The following is an 8,384-nucleotide window of genomic DNA, read 5'->3' as shown; positions in this document are numbered from 1 at the left end:
GAGTTTGTTTGGGATGACTGCTTATCGGTGCAAGCAGTGTGGGAGGAGGACGCAGGACAGGGCAGCGCTGTGGACGAACGAGCGATCGGGTTTCATTGTGGGAAAGATGAGAAGGGCTGGTGCCCAACAACAATAACTGAGATTGCATGTATTTGGCAACATTTTGGAAGGAATTCATGGAGAGAGAGAAAAAAAACAAAACTTTGTTTGCTCAAAGCCAGGACCAAAACAAAATAGAAGGTACGGTTTCACTTTGACGCAACAAAGCCCTGACCTCAGCCTCATGCAGCACCTTTAGGAAAAAGTGGAACAACTTGCCTGACCCATGTTCTGAACACTATGGTTGATCCTGTAAAAAAAATTCTAAAATATGTGACAACAGCAGATTAATGCCCATGGTTTCGGAATGACACGTTTAACAAGAACCTACATTGGTGTCATTTTCAGGTATCCACATTCATTTGAATTAGAGTTAGAGTTCAGGTTAGCATGATATCCTACAACATCTCTGAGTTGATGTTAACGAATGATAATGTTCCACATAAATATAAAATGAAAAATAACTGCACAAAAACTGCATCTTTGGGGTGGTCTCATCTTCCCTGATGCCTGAGGTCCAAAAGTTTCCTCATTAATTTAAGTTAAATATAGGTGAGGGTCCATCAGTTATCCTTCGATCCAATGTTTAGATTATCTACTGAATAAATAAGATGAAAAATTGCAATTATTCACATCGAAACGGCTAATATCACATAGATATTTGTTGAAAAATCACCTCATAGATACTTTCAGCTAAAAATGTCTTGTTAGGGTTTGATGACATGCACAGTGTAAAGGGATCAGCAGGGGGCACACCCACAAGTTTTTATGAGGCCCTCTGGGTCTTCGAACTAGCCAAGAGTTATACTGTGGATCTTATATCAAAACAAATGTTTCACTGCAGATTATGTCATACAATTCTCAGCAATGAGAGCTATACATAAATTCAGTTGTTGTGTTTTCTTTACTTGTTACAATCACACCGTGTCTTCTCTCTGAACTTAAGCTTCTCTTTTTTTTAGGACCCCAAACATTTATGACAGTAACATAACTAATTCTGGATTAACCCCTTTGTTACTTTTTATTCTCTATTGGATTATGCAACCCCAAATAAGAAAATAACTATTCTGTCAGGTGTTATTTCTTCCCGTTATCACTGCAAACATGTCTTATGGTCATTGTTGCATTCAAAATGCATAATTTTCCATACTAATTTTTTTTTTTGGGGGGGGGTGTTATCAGGCAGTGGCATCAAAAGTGCAGGCTGTCCAGCCCAGTACCTGTACCCTCTTCTTCTTTGCCTTTGTAATGTGTGCAGAATTGTTTTTTTGTCTCGTTGAAAATGCACGGGGGATCCCTGGAGAAGACAGTGCCTTCAATGCATTTGTCATTACAAAATCTCCATGCACAGTATGTAGCTGAGATACTGTACATGGAGATTTTGTTGGTAAATTACTGCTCTTCACGCAGTCTGAGGGGTTGAAGTTCACATATGTCCAAATTATGCTTGAGCCATTATGAAGAAATGTATTCATTTGTCCTGCTTTTTTTCTTTTTTTGAAATAGAAAAACTTGAGATCCTCTGCCCATCTTCACTCAGACTCAGGCTTTCATGGATACTACTTTTGTACTTAATCAGGAATCAAAATACCTGTCGAGATGAGCCGTTTGAAATACCATCATCCTCTTTCTTTTTTCTTTTTTTTAAACCTCATGACTTGCCTTAAAACGCTCCTGTCCAAAGATTTTTTTTAAATGTAACCCTCTCTCATTTTTTTGTTTGTTTAATTTTTCATGCAGTCCCAACTTTTACTTGATTTCTCCTCGGCATCATTTACCTTTATCATTTAGTCTTAAAGAAGACTCAGCAAATCTGTCTGTGACTATCTTCCCTTGCTGTTATAGGTCAAAACAAATTAGTCGCAACTCAGGGTTTGCAGGTGTTTACTCCACAAACACCGTGTTTGCCACATTGCTTCACTGTGAGCAGAGAATAAGGAGCTCCAATTACAGCACACTCTTTGTGTGTTTGTACATGATACATCACTTACTGTAAAAGTATGATCCTGCTAAATGCAAACGTGTTACTTAGTGGAGTGTGAGTACCAAATTAAAACATCACTTTGTCATAGTTTGGGGGGAATTACGCCAATGGCTGCAACACCTACTCGGTGAAGCGTTTTCATGCGTTATGCTTCTCTTGAGCTGAGGGGAAGGTGACTGCTGGAGCAGTGCTGTGAAAAGCAATGGTGTGCAAGAGGCTTTCAAACCACTTCCTGTCTGTTGGTTGGTTTGCAGGAAGTCACATGGTGGTTGCATCCTGCCGAGAGCGGCTTTGGGCTTTGATTGGACTGCGTATCTGAAGACACGAGAATCAGGGATGAGTAAAGGGTTAATCGCGGTTTATTTTTTTGATTCCTAGAAATAAAAGGTGCAAAAAGATTATGTTGTGTTAAAAAATTCGTGTTAGAACGATAAAACTCACCTCGAACGTGAAGCTTCGAGGTGAGCGTAAACCAACTAATGATTCAAGAAAACAGAAATTGAAATTCAAATCAAATCAAATCAAGTTTATTTGTATAGCACATTTCATGTACAAAACAATTCAAAGTGCTTGACATAAAATAAAAGCATTGCAGCGGGGAGTGGAAGAAGCATTAAAAATACATAAAAGAATATAAAGAGAAACAAATAAAATAATTTAAATGAATTTAAAAACAAGCAACAGTCCAGATAAATTAAAAGCTATCGTGCAGATTTCATGCATAGACACATGAGAAAAGAAATGTTTTTAACCTGGATTTAAAACTGTCTCCATTTGGTGAAAGTTTAATCTCCACTGGCAGTTTGTTCCACTTGTTTGCAGCATAACAGCTAAATGCTGCTTCTCCATGTTTAGTCTGGACTCTGGACTGGACCAGCTGACCTGAGTCCTTGGACCTAAGAGCTCTGCTGGGTTTATATTCTCTGAACATATCACAGATGTATTTTGGGCCTAAAGCGTTCTGGGATTTGTAAACCAATTGAATGGCAACCAATTGACGATGAATATTTGTTTCGACCCTGATCTTAGCAGTTCTACAAAGCAGAGATGGGACCAAGTCACATATGTGCGAGTCTCAAGTAAGTCCCAAGTAATTTTTTCTTGGGCAAGTCAAGGCAAAGTCAAGTCACCTTATTATTGCAATTTTACCTGCAGAATCTGATCTTAATAAAATGAAAAGACAAAAGTAACTGTGAGTAAACATCATTGGCCAATGTGTCCAACCTGTCCACCCCGTATCATATCAAGCTAACGTTAGCTAACTACCGACTAGGCTAATAGGATAATATTAACTAATTTGACAAGCACTTACTGGTCAGAATGGATCTTCAAATGATGAACAAAGTTCGAGGTTATGCTAGATGCTAACACTCAAGTCATTCAAGTCATCGTGTCTCAAGTCAAGTCAAGTGCCGAGTCTTTAACTTCCAAGTCCGAGCCGAGTCTCAAGTCTTTTATTTTTTGTCAAGACATGTCACAAGTCATCAAAACAGCGGCTCGAGTCGACTTGAGTCCAAGTCACAGTGACTTGAGTCCCCATCTCTGCTACAAAGTAGAACACACTCACACACAGGGCCGTAACCAGGATTTTTCAAATACCGAGGTCAAATATTGCGATAAATCTTATTTGACAAAAAAAAAAACATCCTAATATGGTGACTTTTTAAAATACAGTTTGGAAACGTGAATAAACAGAGGTAACTCACAAGCCCATAAAGGAGGTGAATATGTAGGTGAACAAGTTTATTATAACAATTTGTGATCACAAAAGTAGAGTATTTGAGTGAGTGAGTGAGTGAGTGAGTGAGTGAGTGAGAGAGAGAGAGAGAGAGAGAGAGAGAGAGAGAGAATGAATGTGAGTCAGTGAGTCCATCTACCCTGTAGAATGTTCCTTTTCTCCTCATCTGTGTAGGAATGTTTGTATTTATAGCTTGCCGGATCATGGATGGAAAAATTTGTACTTGGACGTTCTTCATCTTTACCTGTCATTTCCCTATCTTTATCTCCTGATTCTGTTATTTCTTCCTCTCCTGACTCAGTTCTTCCCCTTTCTTCCTCTACTGACTCTCTCTCTTCAATTCCCTGATTCTCATCCTCTCCTGTGTCATCTGTTTTAAAATATCAGCAGCAGCAGCACCATTAATATTATTGTTATTAATATTACATTATTATTGTTATAAATATTAAATTATTATTATTACTACTATTACTATTGTCACCATCATCACCATGCATGTGCATGACCCACTAAAAGGTCAAATGAATGAGTTGGGTTATTGGTCTAACCGATGTGCAAAATTTTAGACACCATTTGCAATAAAATCCAAATGGTTCATTAGGGAAAATGCAATCATTTTACCTAAGTAACTGGTTGAATCCACCCACTAAATTAACATCGTAGAATGTGCCAAACAGACCACAAGATGTTGGCTGTATTTTAGATGTATTGTCTCAATTCAATCCATTCACTCAACACAGAGAAGACATAGGTATCATGCTGGGCCTGACAACTAGCTAAATGCTGGTAAAACTTGGCTTCATCATGCACCATGAGCAGCACAACTAACCTCAAGATTGTGTCATATGAGAGAGTACACGGGGTATTTCATTCTGTTATTTTGCCCCGTGTGCATCATCAACTGTTTAAAGTAAAAGAAAAATATAAGTTTCTGACCCAGTTTCTATTAGTCTGCTTTATTTACATGTAGGAAGCCATATAGCACTGAACAAAACTGTAGCTATTGAGGCTGAATGACCACTAGCCACAGTTGGCACAAAACTGTCAACCCCTGATTAAAAAAAAGTTAGCTTAACAGCCCAATAATTTCATTACAGGTCGCAACTTTTTTGGAAAAAAGGAAAATCGAATTGAGAGAGAGATTTGTGTGCAGTGTGTTTGTGCAGACTGGAAAACGAAATCCTAACCAAGGGGCTTTGTGACTGTTGCTTGAAATGCTGAGGACAACGATCTAGCATCCTCCTATTCCTAGCCGCGCTTTGAACGCATATGAACATTATGAACTGTCACTCATTCTCACTGGCGATTGGCGAAATGAACTCACCTCCTTCTCTCTTTCTTATCCCCTGGCCAGTTGGCTTTCCAAAGCTGAGTTTAGTTTGTTTAGTAGATTTCTTCATCTTGCTTCCATTTCCTAGCTGACTTTCGCGTCGAAGCTGCGTAATATGATAAACATGTTTCCAATGTCGGGTGGCGTATTCCCGCTCAGTTTTAAAATATAACGTGATAATAAAGGGATTATGTGGACTTTATTTTCAGAAAAACAAATGAGAATGCATGCTGATCTTTCCACCAATCAAAGTCAGAACGATTTTCATCATATTGTAATGACTTCCCGGAGGCTCTGAGACCGGCGGTTGCCGAACGGCTCTTTATTAAGTTATAGACAAGCAGTACAATCACAGAACACCGGTGACTCTCCGTCCTGCGCCGCAAGCAACCCCAGGAGAAAACCAAACCTGCACACAGACTGGCCCACGGCCACTCCTCTCCCCCAATCACCAGCCCACACCTGAGTGACATGACCTGCGGTCCAGTGATTGACAGGGAGAGGAGGAAACAAGCCAGTCCGTGTGCTTCTACCTTAATTCTGGGTCGTAACAATTTATTAATTTGACATTTCTCTGGAAAAAAAAAAAAAAAAAAAAAAACACCGGGGAAAATACCGAGGTCATGACCTGTGTGTCCTCAATGCTGGTTACGGCACTGCTCACACACCGATATCCGGTCTTGTTAATATGTAGCCAAGGGCAACAACAACTTTAGCCAAGTATAGACACTATAACCGCTAATGCACATGGCTCTCCAAAGACAATGAAATTGGCCTTCTTGCTCGTTAACATGTTTTCACTTGTTTGTTTCATCCGTGCAGTTATGCGATGTAATCTGCTGGATTATTTCTCGATCAAGCCACAGCCGCCACCTTCAGCCTAGTTGACAATCTGGGGTTGCCGGGCAACAACAGCGCAAACTAGTAAACACAAATGTACAGTAAGCCGTATGGACTTTAGCATGGATGCACGGCAGATGCAAAAGATGGAAATCAAATGGCAACCTCAAGGGCTGAGGTCAGCCGAGTACTGCTTAGGCCTGTGGGGAGCTGACCAATCAGCAGACGAGGCTTTTCCTGTGGTGGGGTTTTGAAGAAACAGGAGCTGAAACGGGGAGTCTTTTGGAGAGAAGGAGAAGAAAAAAAAAGACAGAGTTAAAAAACGTCACATAGTTTTCTGTTATTAAAATTCTTCAGACCTGTGGAGCAGAACATGAGAGTAATCGCACACATTACTCAACCATTTGCGCGCCATAAACACTGCCGTACTCTCACAGCTGCCGGAATGACTCTGCTGAGTTTTAATATGCAAATAAGTGCTTGTTGCAGACTTGAAGGAACTGTTGCACCTGGCTGACTGACAAGAAATATGCCCCCAACAAGAGAGCTGTCAGAGGAACAAATGGGAAGGATTATAAAACTCCCTCGTGAAGTTAACCCAAAGGCAAGGCAAGGCAATGTTATTTATAGAGCACAATTCATACACAAAGTAATTCAAAGTGTTTTACAGCTACATAAAATCACAAGAAGGCAATAAAATCATTAAAAAATAAAATAAAAACATATACAGTATGTATATATATATAATTAAATAAAAAATAAAATAAAATAAAATAAAATAAAATAAAATAAAATAAAATAAAATAAAATAAAATAAAATAAATAAAAAATTACACACAAAAAAAATTTGTTTTGGTTGTTCCCAACCAGCTGTGTCTAAAATGTGGAGCAACAGATAAAATGGGAAGGTTGTAAAAGAGAAGCATGCAGGTCGACCAAAGAAAGACATCTAAGAGAAAAAAGTCCAATTTTCATATGGCTTGAAAATAGAAAAGGCACAAAAATAAAGAAAGAATGAAAGAACAGGACTCAGCGTCCAAACTGTAAGAAATCAGCTGAAGGAAGTGGTGTTTATATCCATAACAGCCAGGTGTAAACTGTCATTGATGTTTGAACAGAAGAAAAGAAAACGGGTGATCGTGACATTCAGGTACGAATCACAAAAAAACAGAACTGGACAATTAGAGGATGCTGGAACTTTTGTTTAGTGCAGGTCCAGCTTCACCATTAACTGTTTCTTCGTGAATTTTTTTCTTAAGCACGTTTTCAAAGCCAGCATCTTCAGCTGTTAAATACAATATGTTTTTCTGCTAAATATGATTTGAAATCTTGAGTTTTTAGTTTAAGTTTGTTGCACAAACATGTTCTTTCATACAGCTTTTCTGATGTAAATTGCTTCACATTTTCAGCTAAATATAACTTGCCGCAGAAATGCAAAATATGTCTGTTTTGCCTCAGTTGAGGAGAGAGAACGAACAGCACGTTTCCAGCTGAGAGCACTTAGATGTGCAACATGTTTATTTAAGTCAATGGTAACGCTGGCGCTCCTTAAGCACTCGGACGTTCACGGAGTCCATGTTTGTTCAGCGAAGACAACATCATTACTGTGTGTGCCCGAAACGGACTCAGCTGGTCTGTTCTTTCCTTCTTTATCATCCTGCCATCGCCTGTCTGGCAATTTGCCAAATGAGGTTCAAGGCCAAGATACGGTAAATGTTAACTTTAAGAATCAGCACTACTACCTCGGCATGAATCCCTGAAAACAGCACCCACGAACCGGTCTGAGGTGCATGTTATCCCTCTGTTATCACAGCCTCGGTGGTCAGAAGCTGTGTTTATCAAAGAGTGGCTCTGTCCTCCTCTCACCAAGACCCCGAGTCACGGATTAAAGTGTGTGGACAAGAGGGAGACGAGTTGGGGAAAACAAAAAGTTCTTCATGAAAAATGAGACATTTCATGCTCGGGATTTTTTCCAGCTCGAGGGTGATAAGCACTTTAGGTCAAAGGTCACACTGCAGGAAGTGTTGGAATTCTCTCAAGGTTGTTACAGTGCTGACAGCCAAGGACAGGCCACACGGATATGAACCATCAGGCCAACCTCACATCCCACTGACACGTTATCTGCACATTCAAACTGGCACGCCGACATTGTGTCAAAGTTTTTAATCTTGCCTTACTTTACTTAATTCGAGTTGTTACACGCCCCCCCCCCCCCCCCCCCCCCACACACACAAAAAAATCTACATTTTTCTGGAAAAACCTCTGTACTTTCCTCACTGAAAACCTTTGAAAACGTCAGAGAAGATGGACGTCTGAGTAAAGGGAAAGAAATATTTTGGCTAAATGCAGTACGAGCAGATTTGCAGAATCTATCAAAGTGACTTTTTCCATTT

The sequence above is a fragment of the Odontesthes bonariensis genome, chromosome 8 (genome assembly GCF_027942865.1).
Source record: "Odontesthes bonariensis isolate fOdoBon6 chromosome 8, fOdoBon6.hap1, whole genome shotgun sequence".
Classification (NCBI taxonomy): Eukaryota; Metazoa; Chordata; class Actinopteri; order Atheriniformes; family Atherinopsidae; genus Odontesthes; species Odontesthes bonariensis.
This window is presented reverse-complemented; position numbering follows the sequence as displayed.